The sequence below is a fragment of the Macrobrachium nipponense genome, chromosome 30 (genome assembly GCF_015104395.2).
Source record: "Macrobrachium nipponense isolate FS-2020 chromosome 30, ASM1510439v2, whole genome shotgun sequence".
NCBI lineage: Eukaryota > Metazoa > Arthropoda > Malacostraca > Decapoda > Palaemonidae > Macrobrachium > Macrobrachium nipponense.
The window spans coordinates 23,771,977-23,791,256 of NC_087218.1; positions in this window are offsets into that span (position 1 = coordinate 23,771,977).

A 19,280-nucleotide genomic window follows, 5' to 3' on the forward strand; every position below is an offset into this window, starting at 1 on the left:
GACAATGGATGTACTTGAAATATCGTAGAAAGTCCTGTCTTGGGAGGAATCATTTTCCCTCTTGTCTCAAAATGGGGTCCCATCAGCAACAGCTATTAACGCCAAAATTCCATGACTGAGTAAAATTATAGTTTATATTGAAAAGGCTTCACAAGCCAGTGCCATTATTCAGAACCTTACAATCCTATCATCATCCCTATTCTTTGATATGAAGTCTGTTTTAATTTGTTAAAACTAAGGTTAAGAAACCGATCAGGTTCTGTGTTAGAACGAATATTAGTTGCTAAAAACATCTCGCTTTTGAGCCAAATTTTTATGGTGAACCGCTGAAATTGTTAAGGAAAGCCTTTGCTATGATATTTTCAGAATGTCAGGCGAAGTAAAAAAAGTTAGTTTTATCTCGTCACTTGATCACCGACAGATACTGAAGATTCTATAAATACGCTTTTTCTAAGTGAACAACTAAAGTCTGAAATGACCTCTTTCACGTCCAGTAATCTCGCTGGAATATATCTGGAGCGTTTCAGCTTCAGCTAGTTGCTAATATAAACAAAGTTATAGCATTTTGTCCTACAAGAGTGGCTGTATAGCTGCCAGCTGTTCTCTCTCTCTCTCTCTCTCTCTCTCTCTCTCTCTCTCTCTCTCTCTCTCTCACTCTCTCTCGCCTTTCCCCGCTTTTTCCGTTTTCCTTTTAGTTTTAACATTCGGCGCCCTTTGTCAGATTTTAGCGCGGCAAACAAAAGCAGCTGCTGTTTATGTTAGATGCTTGGCGGAAAAGCTGTATGGTTTGGCTAGAAAAAGCCAGGAGGTTTTCACAGGAAAAGCAATGTGATTTAGTGGGAAGAGGGTGGGGGGAGGGGGGGGGGTTAGTAAGGAGGGGGAGTGGGTGTATATTCTGATAGGCGCATTTTCGCTTGTGTTGAAGAATGACTGAAGATGAAAGTTTGGTGTTTGGAGGGTTGGGTTCGTAGGGGTTGTGGGGAGAGGAGGTGAGGGTTATGGTACGTGTTGGTGTAAGGCACGGAAGAAGGAGGAAGAAGAATTCAGCAGCAAAAGCGAAGAAACGCAACGAAGTGTGGCATGGTTCGCTATGGACGATGGGTATCCGAACTTCCTTTTGTTATAACGGCCGTAAAACCCGAAATTCCTTTTCCGGATGTGGCAGGCAATGCCTTCATTGTCCGGAAGCCGAAGAGTCAAAACTTGCGAACGAAATCGGACATCTTTACGAGAATAAGTCAGAGAAGAAGGAGAGGAAGAAGAGGAAGAAGCACAGCAGCAGCAGCATCCAATCACTAACCCCTCCCTCCCCTCTCACCCCACACCCCCTACCCCAAGTGCTCTAATTTACTACCGTGGTTAACATGCAGCGAACAGTTCCTTTGTTACATCTTGTTATGGCAATACGTACGACCAGATTCCTTAGGATGTTGCTAACGAGTTGGACTTTATGTCTTTACTTGACCTCCTTTTTTTCTACGGCAGTATGTTCATCGCCTGTGATGCGGATTAGGAAAAAGTTTGAGACGCGAACGGAAGTCTTCATTGTCTTTTATTGGCGCCCCTCATTCCGCCATCAGACCCGATGGTAACTTTTATCCCTGGTGAGGTCAAAGCTTTACGAGTTACATACTCCATTTGTTGCTGTGAACCTTTAATGCCGTTTTCCCGATAATTACAGTTTATGGTTCTTATTTAATCCGAAGTTAGCCTTACGCTCTCTGAACTTGCTGGAATTGTTTTCTACCCCGGGGGTTGTGGGGGGGGGGGGGTTACCTTTTTACTTATTTATTCTTCTTTCGGTGCAATTTGATCCCCGTCGTATATCAGGACACGATTCATTTACGTAACATGACGACCTTCCACGAGGAATCATTAGACGCGTATAAATCACGACCGTGGCGTCTAATTTCTCGGTATAATGACGCTAAATCACGTGAATTAAGAGAAAATTTCGAAATGACCCATATTTCAATGAGGCGCAATTTGATTGTAGACGACGGCGTTGATGCGGGAAACGCAACCCCACTCCTTAGCAGTGTACGTAAATCTCGCTTTTCTCTAACACCTGAATAATTCGCCGGTGATAGCCGTCTCGAGATCAGACGAAAGATGATCCACATGATTGACAATAGGTCTCCCTCCCGGCGTTCTCCCAGAAATTCCTTTTACGTCGGAAAATTACACGGTGAGTTATAGGTTAAAAGTATTTCATCTTTTTTTTTTTTTTCATTTTTACGAAGCCTTTGATGATCCCGACTGAGGAAAAGATTAGGATGAAACCTGAAGACGAAAATTTCCATTTTCGTGGAGTTTAGCGCTTGAGTAAAAAAAAAAAAAAAAAAAAAAAAAAGTGGCTCATGTTTTCAAAGACTCCTTCAGCGAAACACGCTCACTCATGACTTACTGCCGAGGCCGTTTCTGTGGGGATCCCGCCCCCGTTTTCGCTTTGTAAACCATCCGATGACAGCGCAGCATCTTGGAATGGAAGGAACTCTGTGAGGTTGAAGATCCCGTATTTGCCTTCAAAGATTCCGACCAAATATGACATATGGAAGGTAACAGCCACCGCCCCTCTCTTCCACTTTCTGTCCTCAAAATTGTATGGGTGGGTTTGGTAGAATCGGGGACTGGGAAGAGCGGGGTTGGTCGGTGGGGCTGTTAGGGGAGGGGTAACAGGAGGGGCACCCTTTTCTCCTTTTCTCCTTCTCCTGCAACGGATCTGTCATCAGCGGTTTCTTTCAAGGAGACGCGGTTAAGCTCCTTGACCAAGCATAACACCAGAATATCGCGTGCCTTCGCCAGCTTTCGCGACTTTAGCCCTTGTTGATCTCTGCCGAAGGGCTTAGATTTCTTGTACAGACCCGTGAAAAATAAGGAGCTCCTAGCATCAGAAAAGATTTGCTGGGCAGATAGATTTTCATAACAGCAACAAAGATAGAGATTGAGTCGGTACAATTATGAGATTTTCACGGAAGGCGTTTCCAGCTATTTGAATATATGTATATATATATATATATATATATATATATATATATATATATATATAGTATAGAAATATTATATACATATATGTATATATATATTATGTGTAATATATATATATATATATATATAGATATATATATATATATATATATACATATGTATATATATATAGTGTATATATAGATATATATACACATATGTATATATGTATATATATATATATATATATATATATATGTATGTATATATATATATATATATATATATATATATATATATATACATATATAAACACATATATATACATAGACATATACTATATATATATATATATATATATATATATATATATATATATATATATATATATATGCACACACACGCACACTTACATACATACATATAAATGTAGGTTTTACCACTTTTATTGGTATTTTTCTATTTTGACGACCATGAGAATAACATCGGGTCCTGCATCATGCAGCTTACAGTCATATTTTTGAAATCCTTCTCGATATACTGCTTGTCATTGCTATAAAACAGCGTCTGTCAGAGTTGATGAAATTCGATTATTAAGACCTTACACTTGAACATTGGTCTAGCCCAGTGGTTCTCAACCTGGGGGGCGCGACCCCCTAGGGAGAGCGTTTAGCAATTTCCAGAGGAGGCGTGAGCCCCAGGGAAAAATTTATAGTTCGATGATTGTATTCTCTTAACAGGAGTTAGGAACTACTTACGTTAGTTTCCTACAGTCATGCCATGTTCTGTAATTATTTACTTCCCTCTTTATCGCTCGAAACCCCTTCTCTTTCTGTCTCTCTTTTTTTTCTTTAAATCTGGGAGGGAATTTTACTCTTACTCATTGATGCAAGCGCTTGGAGGGAAGGACCAACTCTGAATGGTCAATTTTGGAGGGTCTGGTAATAAAAAGGTGGAGAACCACCATTCTAGCCTCTCCAAATAGGCTTTACTGAATAAGTCCTGTTGAAATGTTTCCAGCTTCTATGCCAAGTTTAATGTGAGCTCGAAGACTTGAAGTTTAGCATTTCTATATGACAGGGGTGGTGACAAATTTGGCTATAACGTTGATACTGTACTCGCTAATCCACTAGGTGTCCCTATTATGTTAGAATTTGAAGGTATGTTACGTTTATTTACTCATTATTTCTGAATCCCTATATAAGTTTTTATGAGGAAAAGGTTCTCCAGAGATTATTCTGTAGATTTTTTAATGGCCCATATCAGCCGAGGGTAGGTAGTTAGGTTACAAAATGATATGAAATTTACAAAAAACCATATACAAAGTTATGTGTAAAAGATTTTGTGCAGTAGAAACACGCAATTAGATATATGATTATTAGCGCCTCAGTGGCGTGATCGGTATGGTGTTGACATGCCACCTCGGTGGCTGCGAGTTCGATTCTCGGACATTCCACTGAGGGGTTAGAGATGTGTATTTCTGGTGATAGAAGTTCACTCTGGACGTGGTTCGGGAGTCACGTAAAGCCGTCGGTCCCGTTGCTTAATAACCACTGGTTCCATGCAACGTAAACACCATACAAAGAAACAAACAAGGTAATGATTATTATTAAATAGGGTTTTTTTCTGAGAGAGACACAGAAAATCCTAGTTATAGTGAAGTTTTAAAAGTGTCCTGAAAAAAAAAAACCCCATATCTGAATATTTTTTTTAAATTTAATGTTAGAAAGGCAATCTTTATCAAAATGAAAACAATCAATTAGCCCATCGTAATTTACAGTGTTCTGAGCTCATGCCAGTGACAGTCTTTGCAACACATTTTTGGGGTCTGGGCTTAAAGCCCATTATTGAGATAAAATGAACCATATAATTAGAGAAGTTTGACACTTCATCTTATGAGAAGATCGTCTCTCTGATGCTTGAGGGGAGGCGGCAGGGCCCGTTGGCACAATTCTGAGTCATTTAAGTCTTGTGTATTACATTCACGGGGACACAGAAATGTATTTGGATCAACCACTGTACTGTAAGCAAATTAAATTCCCCAGATTTAGTCATATTTCTTCTTGAAGCAATGTAAAGCGTACCACCTGCAAGAAAATGTGGCCCGCTAGAAATACAAGAAAATATGGCCCGCTAGAAATACAAGAAAATATGGCCCGCTAAAAATACAAGAAAATGTGGCCCGCTAAAAATACAACAAAATGTGGCCCGCTAAAAATACTTTAAATCTGAGAAAGTGGTACATTATCTGTCAGATAAATAAAGGACAATTAGAGATGAAAGCAAAATATCATTAATAAACAGTGTATCGTAAGAGGTACATTTTTAATTTATGTATGTTTCTCGTCATAAATTCCAAAAGAGGTCCAAAATAATCATAAAAACAAGACGTATTTGGTACCAACATTTTTATTGCCATTTTAATAAGATGAAAACATAGGTTACTTGAAAAGATTGAAAATAATAAAAAAAAATAAAGTCCTTTAGGTTCCCAGTAAAAGGAGTAGTAAAACGGCCGTAAAGATTTCGCCTTTTGATGTTAAGCAATTTCATTTCAGTTGCCGTAAGCGTTCTTCTTCTTCTTCTTCTTCTTCTTCTTCTTCTTCTTCTTCTTCTTCTTCTTCAAATACCAGTTATCCAAGAAGAGAAAGTAAAACCCGCATTATGTAATGGATTTCAATTCCACAGTCTTGTATTTAATTTTCTCATAATGTGTAATGATGTAAATTTTAAGTTTTCTTGTATTGATATATTAGTTTTAAGTGTGATGAGAAACAATTGTACCTTGAGAAAATTAATTTAGATATACGAGCAAAATATCGAAATTAACGGTAATGATGTTGAAAATTCCAATTATAACGCGGATACATATCCTTGTAATCATGATTAGATTGTGTGTCTCATAACCAAAGAGCATTGTTACTGAGAAAGGTTTCAAGTAGAATACTCGCATACACAGTTTGGGATTCAGTTCGTATATAACCCTCTCTCTCTCTCTCTCTCTCTCTCTCTCTCTCTCTCTCTCTCTCTCTCTCTCTCAATGCATGGAAAGTTATAGAACTAAAAAGTAAGATAGAAAATGCAGAACAAAAGATTATACAATCAAAAGAAAATGAAAAACGGGACTTGGAAGAAAAAACCCTAATAAATATCAAGCAAAACCCCAAACTATTATACTCATACGCGAAAAAGATGAATAAAAGAAGAATAGAAATAGGCCCTCTAAGAATTGAAGGGAGATTAACGAATGAAAAAAAGGAAATTTGCAACATACTGGCAGAACGATATAAGAGAGAATTCACCCCTAGAATAGATAATGAAGATAATGATATAGAAGTAAGGAACGAAAATAGTGAATATTTAGCTGACATAGAAATTAATGAAAGCTGATATTGTGCAGGCAATTAATGAAATTAAAAATGGAGCTGCTGCAGGGCCTGATGGAGTCCCTGCTATTTTGTTAAAGAAAGTAGTTCATTCTATCGCAAAGCCACTTGCAATATTATTAAGACAAAGTGTAGATACAGGCAAGATTTATGATGAGCACAATAGCATATATCACCCCTACTTTCAAAGTGGATCAAGACTAGAGGCAAGTAATTATAGGCCTGTGAGTCTAACATCACATATTATGAAAGTGTATGAAAGGGTAATGAAGAAAAATATTATGAAACATTTAATGAAAAATAATTTGTTTAATATAGGACAACACGGTTTCGTACCCGGAAAAAGTACACAAACCCAACTGTTAGTCCACCGTGAGAAAATATTCAAAAATATGAAAAGCGGAAATGAAACAGATGTGGTTATCTAGACTTTGCAAAAGCTTTTTGCAAAGTAGACCATAATATATTAGCGAAGAAAATTAGAAAACACAATATCGTGGATAAAGTAGGAAGATGGTTAAAAGAATTTTTACACAACAGAAAACAGATAGTTATTGCAAACGATGAGAAATCGGATGAAACCAAGGTAATATCCGGTGTGCCACAAGGTACGATGTTAGATGCAATACTGTTTGTTATTATGATTGAAGACATAGACAGTAGTGTTAAGGATTCGGTAGTGAGTAGTTTCGCTGATGACACAAGAATAAGTAGAGAAATTACTTGTGATGAAGATAGGAACGCTCTACAAAGAGACCTTAACAAAGTATATGATTGGGCAGAGGTAAATAGGATGGTATTTAACTCTGATAAATTTGAATCAATAAATTATGGAGACAGAGAAGGAAAGCTATATGCATATAGGGGACCTAATAATGAGACAATCACAAATAAGGAAGCAGTTAAAGACCTTGGTGTGATGATGAATAGGAACATGTTATGCAATGATCAAATAGCAATTCTTTTGGCAAAATGTAAAGCAAAAATGGGAATGTTGTTACGGCACTTCAAAACAAGAAAAGCTGAACACATGATTATGCTTTATAAAACATATGTTCGTAGTCCACTTGAATATTGCAATATGATATGGTACCTACACTATCAAAAGGATATTGCACAAATAGAGTGTACAAGGTCTTTACAGCTAGAATAGAAGAAGTTAAGGACCTTGACTACTGGGAAAGATACAATCTTAAAATTATATAGTCAGAAAGGAGAAGAGAATGCTACATGATAATTCAGGCATGGAAACAGATAGAAGGAATAACAGAAAATATCATGGAACTATAAATATCAGAAAGAGCAAGCAGAGGTAGATTAATAGTGCCCAAAACTATACCAGGAAAAATAAGGAAAGCACACAGGACATTAATCACTACGCACCAGCATCGATAATGCAGCGTCTATTCAATGCGTTGCCAGCCCATCTGAGGAATATATCAGTAGTGAGCGTAGATGTGTTTAAGAATAAGCTCGACAAATATCTAAACTGCATCCCAGACCATCCAAGATTGGAAGATGCAAAATATACCGGAAGATGTACTAGCAACTCTCTGGTAGACATTAGAGGTGCCTCACACTGAGGGACCTGGGGCAACCCGAACAACATGTAAGGTCTGTAAGGTAAGGTCTCTATAGTTCCTCGCTGGACGGGTGGTTTTCGAGCTCGGCTGCCAATCCGGTGGTCCGAAGTTCGATTCCCTGCTCTGCCAACGCGGAATCAGAGGAATTTATTTCTGGTGATAGAAATTCATTTCTCGATTTAGTGTGATTCGGATCCCACAATAAACTGTAGGTCCCGTTGCTAGGTAACCAATTGGTTCCCTGCCACGTAAAAATATCTAATCCTTCGGGCCAGCCCTCCTTAGGAGAGCTGTTAATCAGCTCAGTGGTCTGGTTAAACTAAGATATACTTAACTTTTAACTCTCTCTCTCTCTCTCTCTCTCTCTCTCTCTCTCTCTCTCTCTCTCAAGTGCATGGATACCATTTAAAAAAATATATATTGATACATGTGCGGGAAGCACCGGTTATCTATTAGACATCCTATCTTAATAGGTTTAGGGTTTGACATGATTACTTTACTAATAATTCCTTCTCTCTCTCTCTCTCTCTCTCTCTCTCTCCTCTCATTCTTCTCTCTCTCTTCTCTTCTTCTCGTCCATTTCATGGATTTCTTTTAGTTTCGGTGACGTTGCTTTAATGCCCTTCGCATGTTGCGCAGAAAGTTAATAAATGGAAGTATTATTTAAACTGGACGATAAAAAACTCTTTTGGGGATCTACGAAGCTCATACTATTCTTGTAGTAACTAAAGGGTTTTAACATATTGCAAAGACTATAAACTCTTGGTTATTTCTTCGGGTAATGTTAGTCGTAATATATGGACGTTTACAGTAAACGGCCGATCTGTCTCATAGTTGTGCATTTTGTAGTTTAATCTCCTCGAAATCGAGATACTGGCTTCCCAAAGCCTGAAAACCGGGAGGACTGTGAACGGCCTACGTCGTTCTCTCCCAAAAGCCGTGTTATTTTTTATGGAATAGGGGTGCGAGAGGGATTCCGGTTTTCTTTTTCTTTTTTTTTCTTTTTTTTTTGTGCACTAGTTCCATTCTAGAATATTTTCCAGATATTCTCTTCTTTTGTCAGACACTGTATGTGCAACAAGCAAAACTCGAAAATAATAGTTCTATTATCTTTTTTCCTAACAGTGCATTACTCTCTTTTTTTTTTTATTTCCTGGGCAAAACCCACTTCCCTTCAATTATAAAAAAAAAGATTTTAAAGCGAGGAGTTTATTTTTTGTTCTATTTTTTTTTATGATAGTGAATGAAGCTCAGCCGACATCGGCACGAGAGGCTCACATTTTTCAGTTCTCACTTTTCACTAAAGCTTTTATAGGAAAAATAAGAAGTTTTCCCAGTCCTTATACTTGCGTTTCTCTTTTTATTTCACTGCGATTTCCCTCCTCCCCCTCCCCCCCCGTTTTTTAGTTTTCTCTCTCTCTCTCTCTCTCTCTCTCTCTCTCACACACACACACACACACACACACACACACACACACCCACGCATATATATATATATATATATATATATTATATATATATATATATATATATATATATATATATATATATATATATATATATATATATATATATATATATATATACATATACATATACTATATATATATATAATATATATATATATATATATATATATATATATATATATATATCATGTATATGTATGTGTGTGCGGCTTTGTATTGTAATAACACCCAAAAAACAATATCATTCCTATTAGCAATTCACACACACATACTCACACACACGCACACGGATATATATATATATATATATATATATATATATATATATATATATATATATATATATATATATATATATATATATATACGTGTGCTATATATATATATATATATATATATATATATATATATATATATATATATATATATATATATATATACATACAAGGATTTTCATCACAAATCTTTGTATTGTAATCTCCCCCCCCAAAAAAAACGGTAGAATTCGTATTCCGATTTCACACACACACACACACACACACCACACACACACACACCACGGCGTCAAAGACAACAGGAACGAAAACGCCGTTAATAAGTAAAGGTAAGTAACGACGCAAATATTCGCGCGCGAGATTTCCCTGGAAATAGCAGCATGGATAACGTGGCACAAAAACCTCCATTCTCGCCACGGTCAGCTTTAAGCGCGTTTATCCAGCATGCCCTGACAGTACCGTGCCATACACACGAGGGAGGGATGTATACGCCGTGTATATACTCGTGTATCTTTTAAGTCTTACTGAGGGATGTATACGCCGTGTATATACGCGTGTATCTCTGCAGTGTATCTTTAATTGTTACAGTACAGAGGGATGTCCACGCCGTGTATATATATACTCGCGTATCTCTGCAGTGTATCTTTAATTGTTACAGTACAGAGGGATGTATACGCAGTGTATATACGCGTGTATCTCTACAGGGTATCTTTAATTCTTACAGAGGGATGTATACGCCGTGTATATACTCGATGTATCTCTGTAGTATATTTAATTCTTACATTACAGAGGGATGTATACGCCGTGTATATACGCGTGTATCTCTGCAGGGTATTGTCGTATTAATTTCCAGAGGGATTTATACAACGTGTATATTATATCTCGGCATTATATCTTTGTATCCATTCTCACAGAGGGATGCGCTATACACTGCGTGTATACTAGTATGTTTTTCCACGGTATCTTTGTGTTAATTCTCACGAAGGGATGTATACTCCGTATATATACCATGTGTATATATCTGTGCATTGCAACTTTGTATTAATTCTCGCGGAGGCATGTATTCACCATGTATACATACTCTTACACCGTTTTTACTCATATATCTCACTATTGTATCTTTATTTATTTTTACGGAGGGATGTATGCACCGTGTATATATGTATATATCTCATTGTCTCGTATGAATTCTCGCATAGGGATGTATACGACGTGTATATACTCGTATATCTCTGCACTGTATCTGTGTATTGATTCTCACGGAGGGATGCATAATTGCATACACCGTGAGTATACTCATTTATATCTGCACGGTATTTTTGTATAAATTCTCACGGAGGGATGTATACGCCGTGTGTATACTTGGTATCCTGTGGCACTGGTATATCTTTGTTATTAATTTCTAACAGATGGATGTATACACCGTGTATATCTCTGCACTGTTATCTTTGTATTGATACTCATGGCAGTGTTTACAAATACTTCTCTATATGTAAGGTGCATATATGAGTGCCTATGGTGAATGGGAAATCAGTTCGGTGTGTATCTTTGTTCTTACAACATATATACTCGTATATATATTCATTCTCATTGCTGTGTTTCCAAATACTTCACTATTTTAAGGGTAGATATGCACGCGTATCTATGGTGAATGGAGTTGTATGTGTATCTGCAAGCTATTTTTTTTATACCTGTATTGGACGTGTGATATACAGACCGTACGTGTGAGGATACGTGGTATATTGCTTTCAGCTATCCTTCGTGGTCATGAGCATTTGTTACATGGGTGGTGTACTATACACCGATAGGACGTTGTTTATTAAAAAGCTTGCTTGCGTGTTGTTATTGTTATTTGTGGCCCATTATTTTTTTTTATTTTTTTTTTTTTTTGTAGTCTTAAAACTGTTCAGTACCAATATGACTTTAGAAGAAAAGTCGAAGGTCTTGGTATAGATCTCCTTTCATTCTCGTGGTCTTGGGTACTATTTTGCAAATACAGGTATACAGTATATTGAAAATACTTTAAGCATACACACGCTTATATATATATATATATATTATATATATATATATATATATATATATATATATATATATATATATATATATATGCTGTTACATTTATTGACCATCTCGTCTCCCAAGCATTGATTTAATCTATTTTATTTGTAAAACAGCCGCCATATTCCCCCAAATATCAGCTGATTTTAGGCGGGGAAACCAGAACACGCCAGCCAAGAGATAGGGGATTTCCTGTTGGAAGGGGGAAAATAAAGACTTCTCAGCCTTAAGGACGTATCCCAAAAGGGACGGGTGTAGGTGAGCCTGGTACTTATTAGGCCTACGTCTTAAGCTCTTTTTCCTGTGAAAACCCTCTGCTGGCTGTATGTTTCTGTTTCCAGGATTGCCCTGCTCTTAGGGGGGTTAAGCTGACCCCCAACCCCAACACCTATGCAACACACCTGCCTTCGATCTCAGGTCAGCTCCAGTCGTGACCTCGACGGAGGTCCTCAGCCAAACCAGCATTCCATTTTAGGCCTACCATGGCGTTATGGTGCGCCAGGGCCCCAGACCTGAGACAAAGCTGATGCCGCATTTCTACAAAGGTCCACTGATCATGGGCATCCAGGTACGTCTTGTGAAACAGCATATTGCCAGTTCCTTACCTCCTAGTGTCTATTTACTCCCCATTTTCACAATTCAAACTTCTAACTTTGTTCCTCTCACTGCCTTGTGGCCGCATGCTTCCCTTGTGTGATCGTCCCAGACAAATGAAGTCATTGCATACCTCAGTTAAACACTAGAGTTCCTTTTCCATAGTGTTAGAGAAACTGACTAATCCATAACTTGTGCAAGAAGTCCTTTTTTTTTATCTTGTCTAATCTGGGATCTTTTCCAGATTCCCTGAGTCACGTGTCCAAGTCTGCGTCCCGCAAGTGTTGCATTACGCAAGTTTTTGAAAACCAGCTTTTCTCAGGAATCTCATTTTGACCCAACTATCATCCCTTTGTGAGAGATAATATTAGTCCCACGTGTGGATAAGTTGCATTTACTTTCCCAGGCTATTAAGCAGCCTCTTGTAAATAAATAGATGTAAAGTAATTAGCTGAGTTTTCTGGCGACCTTTTCCTCTAGAGTAAATTAACCCTGTAAATCCTTTTACGGTAATTTCAAGTAATTTGTTCTGCATTTTTCCCTCAACTCTTTTCGTTTACATATTGAGCCCCTTAAGGCTAGGGTTAAAACGTAACAATATCAACGCTTGCCACGAACCTGGCTTGTAAATCGCGTTATCCCTTGTAAAACGTAAACTGTAAATGATTTTACAAAGCGTAAATCAAAGCACACTTGCAGCGGCAGGACAGGACACACACTGACTCGGTTAGGTATGTAATCATATAATATGATTATTTGTAACCAATGTTAGCTTAAGGTAAGTTTAAGTATTTTGATTAGAAGTGTTTAAATGAGTGTTAAGTGAGAAATATTATTATATTGTAACGGCCAGAGCGCCGAGTGAATTCTGTTATTTTGTAAATTGCATTGTCTCGCCTGACGAGACACGAGCACGTCTTAGATAGATGCCAGAAAGTACTAGATCAAACTAGGAAGTGCTTTGCCACGGTTTATTGTTGTGTTAGAAAGCCTAGCTAGTTAGGAGTGTTCTACTAATAGTTACGGCAAAAGAAGTGTACAATTTTTTTGTCTGTGATATGTTAGGGGAATTCGTTTTAACTTAGTCATTCCAAGTGTTGGTAAAACCGCTTAGCCAGCCATCTCTCGTCAGCTGGACGCAGGCGCACTCTCAGGCTTGCAAGCCAACCTATGGTCTCACAAAGCGCAGCCATGTTCTTATCCCTTTAAGCATTGTCTTCACAATTTAAAGCAAAGTAACGTAAGTCTTGAAAGTTTAACGTAAATAATATTAATCTCGATACTAGTATATCATTCTACCAGATTAACGTAATTCATCTTGAATAAGAAATTAGAATTTCGTTTTGTAAATCGCTTCCGCGTTTACAGAAAATCAGCTGATTCGCCATCGCTGATAGCACCCCGCTCTGCTAGCCTCACCACGCGTTTCACCTAGCATCGCTCACTCACTCGCTGAGCGAAAGTTTCATTTCACTTCGGACTTAACGTAACCTCTTTTACAAATGTTTGCTAACATCGTTTAAAATCCTTACCGTCATTTTCACTTGTCACAGGGACCTAGTAACCTTACGTAAAGTTGACGTAAATCTTCAAAGTACAGTAAAATTACAAGAATTGTTAACGTAAAACGCATCGTTTTAAATTTCATATGAAAACGCAAATCGTTTCATATAAGCGCAAGCCGCTACCAGTAACGTAAATATCGTTCATCGCTAGCGCGGTATCGTTTTCATAAACCTTATCCAAAGCAATTCTTTCATTAAACGTTAACGTAAGTAGATCATTTAACACAAGTTGCGTTGTATTAACTAACATTATTAGTTCAATTAAATACAAGGGAGTCCATCATATATCATTTTCACCCTCTCAGAGAGAGAGAGAGAGAGAGAGAGGAGAGAGAGAGAGAGAGAGAGAGAGAGAGAGAGCCTATTATTCACGAAGCCAAGAGTACTACGTCCATTACTTATATGCATGCAGAATTAACATTATTTTAGTCTCTTGTGTCTTTCATTTACACTGAGCGTGATACGCGCCTGTGTCCATTGCAGTTTTGCAAGCATTTATTTCATTTATCGAGTACTTCAGCAAAGGACTTAGCATTTCTAAAATTACCATTACCTGTCGTTGCCCGAGTGGTCTTTTTATTTTCTTTTATCACAAAAGACTTGCGTATACCGCAAGCACAGATTGCACAGTGTGCACGCAAATTCCTTACTTCCAGACAAGGAAGCCTACAGTCTAGGACTGGCCACCACCAGTGCACCACAGGTCGTATCATTTTACAGTGCCACTAATTCGTGACCACTGTCCATCGACTGGCTGCTGCAGTACTCCCACCTTTTACTTTCTCTCCTCCACCATTACACTCTGCCACGAACAGAGTGCCATTTCTTTTCAGTATACTTGAGTATACTGCATGTAGTGTCGTCCGACGGGACACACCAGCACGCTACCAGTGCGACAAAAGGAACACCTCCTCAAAGTGCCGTGCACCTGTACAGAAGTACAGGTAGCCCTTTACCTGCGTGTCTGTCCTTACGGAACGCCCAATTAATTAGTGTGTCCATGTACAAGGGTCAATGATCCTTCGGAACACTCCCCAAGGGAACGCCTCCCGAAGTGCCGCAATACCAGCACTACTAGTGCTGTCCAAAGGAACACCTCCTGAAGTGCCGTGCACCTGTACAGGACGTACAGGTAGCTATTTACCTGCGTGTCCGTCCTACTGAACGCCCATTCATTAGAGTATCCCACCATTTCAGATCACTCAGTCAGGAACGCCTCCATAAGTGCTGTACACCTGTATTGGACCTACAGGTTGCCCATTCCAGCGTCTCCCAACTTAGGAAACGCCCTTAAGTGTGACGTACGCCACACTCCATTTGATTGTCTCACCTGATTAGAATGGTATTCCAGAAGTGCCACCCACTTACGGGACACTTCCCAAGTGCCACAGGGCACCCAGTCTTTTAAGACTTTTTCATCTGAGCCTCCACTGCAGCCTAGAGAAATGTCTTCTGCTGCCCAACCACACATCTATGGAGCTGGAGAGGCTCCAGACACTCATGGCTCTGGGCACGAACGCCGTTACACTGGGCAGGAACTCACCCAGTGGGTGAAGGGGCGGATGGACGATCTGCTCCTGCAAGAGAAAGCTGCCAGAGAAGAAGAGAGGAAGGAAAAAGAAGCAAAGAGGAAGGAAAAAGAAGCAGAGAGGAAGGAAAAAGAAGCAGAGAGGAAGGCAGGGGAAGAAGAGAGCAAAGCATGAGCTAGCCCTCAAGGAGAAGGATCTCGAGATGGAGAAGGCACGACAGGTGAACGCCGAAGCCCTAGCCATGCAGCCAGCTCCCATCCCCACGCCTACGGTGTCGCACAGTCCTATTGCAAGCATTAACGCTCTTATCCCGAAGTGGACTGAGGATGAGCCCGAGGCATGGCTGGAAGAAGTGGAAGCCCTATTCGAAAACTACCCTACCACTGAGATAGAGAGGGCCGCCCTGCTTGCCAAGCACCTGGATGGCAAGGCTAAGACTGCCCTCCGCTCACTGATCAGGGTCAGCGAGGGGACCTGGTGAAAGTTCGCCGGGTCATTACGAAGGCCTATGAGATCACACCCCGGAGAGGTGGAGGCAGCGTTTCTGAGGTCAGGCAAAGGAAGTTGGTTGGGCCTGGGGAGATTACTCCTACCATAAAATCCAAGCCGGGCAGCGTTGGCTTGATGCCATGTCATGCACCGAGTTCCAGGATCTGTTTAACCGGATCATGCCGGAGGATCTCTACTAGTGTGTACCTGGACCACTCGCAGTGCACCTTAACGACAAGCAACCCAAGACACTTGCGGAAGCTTGTCGCCTGGCTGACGACTGGGAGACCTTCAACCCATCTCACAGCACCGCCCACTGACGCATAGTGCCCACTTGGTCACCTCTCCAGATCCACACGGCCAAAGGACGCCCACCAAAGGACACCTACGACGTTGCAACATTTGCAAGAAAGTGGGTCACTTGCAGCAGAGTGCCGCCTTAAGAGCGCAGCGAACCACAAAACCTCCGTCAGAACCCTCCTAGGCCACCGAATGGTGCCTCAGCCTCCTCTCAAGACCAGTCAGATGACTACGGAGACCAGCCCAGCAGAGGGCTCCTGCAGAGCCTGTGGGGTCTACAGGGCACTACTCCCCCGGATATCCCGGGTGCCCAGAGCATGTGACTTCGACCAGGCACGTCCCAACTTATCAGTGCACAAACCTCCCTCGGGCTTTATGCCCTGAGTGGGTGTGGACCCCACTTCAGTCACAGTGGCACCCCTGGATGGCTCTACCCTATACCAGTGACTCTGCCCAGTTACGGTAGATACTGGCTCCGATCTGTGTCTCATAGACCGGGACCAAGTGCCAGCCAGTGCCACAGTCAACGAGCACATCAGGTGGGCCATGACTTGGGTCGAAGGGCAGTCCAGTCCAAGACCGTTCCCACACGTCATCCTGCAGGTCACCACTCCTTGTTGCACCAAACCTCACGCCTAGGCATAGTAAGTACAATTCGGCATGGAGTAGGTTTCCTATTGGGACGGGACCTCCTCTGGGGATGTCCCTCCCCCACACCACTCCAGGGCCAAGCTACCTCTCCACATCAAATCCCTGCCAGAGAGGACACTTCACCTGTGCCAGGGACCCCACAGATTCACAACCTGTGGTGCCATCTCGGCCTTATTGTACAGTGCCAGAGAAGTTCTTGAACCAGTTCTGCCGAGACCATGGCTGCAAGGGTCACAGTCTGCCAACTACGGAGGGTGTGCGAATTACAATATTCCCGCCATCCCATTGCAGTTACCAATCCTTCTTTACTAGGACCCCCAGCTCAGGGCCCTATAACCGTCGCACCCCTCCAAGGTCATTATCCACCAAGCCACGTCAGAGCTTTTGAGGACTCGGCGCTCAAATCTCCCTGATACGGGAAGATCAAATCCCCCGAGGGACTACCTTCGATAGACGGCAACTGATCACGATTGAAGGCATCAATCATAGTAAGATGATCCTTCCCACCGCCCAATTGAGAGTTGCACGACCTCACCTTACCAAGGTATGTATACTTGCAGTTGCAAGCTACCTTCCAGGAGGTTACGACCTCCTCCTAGGGCAAGACCTGAAGTCTCCCATTACCAAGGGCCCGCTGAGAGGTATTGCACCTCCGGTATCCGTCACAGGTCCAGTCGACCTCAACTCTGCCAGTGCCACTTGGCAGCAATGGGCAGTGCCAAGCTCCATCTAGCCTGGACGTAGAGCTACCACAGAACTTCAACCTCTGCGCCTGGCCCTGATCTAGCGCCGGCACCTAACCTAATCAAGGATCCTTCTACAGGAGATCCTCCAACAGGCATGGAGCTTACCGCAGCCCATGGGCAATCTCCAGTCCATCATTCTTCACCCTCACCTCTGTCGCCCGAGGATGAACCTTCGGCAGACCTCCACATTCTCAACCTCCTGTGGACAACCAGGACTGACCACCAGGAGTCAGCCTGGAGTCTTACCCTTACGACGGTGTCGCAGCAGCCGAAGTGAGGGCCTCCCCCATGCAGTAGGTTCCACCTCTACGACAATTGCTGCAGATACGAAGTAGGGTGTTCTCCTGCAATCCCTCAGGCTACCACTGCCTCTGCTCCTGACGGCGTTTCTGGCCTTACCCCAGATCGGTGCCTCCGTCTACTCCTAGGACTGGTATAGCCAGGTCCTGGAGGAATAAGAAGAAGAAGGGACGTAATTAACCCACTAACAAAAGAGCCACATACTCTCCTTGACACCTGTGCCCGAGGTACAGTGTCACATTCATTTGCAGAGTGATCCTGGCACCTACCCAGAGAAGGTAGCCAGCCTGATTTCTGCCAGTAAACTAACCCTCTAACCCCTAGAAATGTAATACTAACCCTCATGTAAATGTCATATCATTCTATATCATCCTGGTACTCTACTAATCACTCATCATCCTCACTCCATTCATTACCTCATTCTTATGTATAAACAATTCATTGATTAAAATCACTGCTGTGCGTACCACACTCTGGAATGATTGCGTCTCTAATTAACTCTAACGAGTAGGTTAGGCTAATGATTTAGTACCACGGCATTAGGGTAGTAGCAAGTAGAATTTTCAAGTAACCTTACATAGGGGTAGAGTAGATTGTCGTCACAGACAACCAGTAGTTCTTACTTAGGCTAGACTACATTAATTCAATAAGTTAGTACACTTAGCCTCTCCACCTATAAGTTAGGTAGGCCACTGTAGTTAGCCGCATCGCTGCTCTAAAAAACCTCAGAGTAGGAGAACTGGGTAGTCGAGACGATCAACTTATTTAGCCAAGGCCTTCATGCCCGAAAGGGAGTGAATGCCTTCTTAACAGGGGGAGCTGTTACATTTATTGACCATCTCGTCTCCCAAGCATTGATTTAATCTATTTTATTTGTAAAACAGCCGCCATATTCCCCCAAATATCAGCTGATTTTAGGCGGGAAACCAAAGCACGCCAGCCAGAGATAGGGATTTCCTGTTGGAAGGGGGAAAATAAAGACTTCTCATCCTTAAGGATGTATCCCAAAAGGGAAGGGTGTAGGTAGCCTGGTACTTATTAGGCCTACGTCTTAAGCTCTTTTTCCTGTGAACCCTCTGCTGGCTGTATGTTCTGTTTCCAGGATTGCCCTGCTCTTAGGGGGGTTAAGCTGACCCCCAACACCTATGCTACACACCTGCCTTCGATCTCAGTCAGCTCCAGTCGTGACCTCGGACGGATGTCCCAGCCAACCAGCCTTCCATTTTAGGCCTACCATGGCGTTACTGTCGCGCCCAGGGCCCCAGACCTGAGACAAAGCCGATGCCGCATTTCTACAAAGGTCCACTGATCATGGCATCTAGGTTACGTCTTGTGAAACAGCATATTGCCAGTTCCTTACCTCCT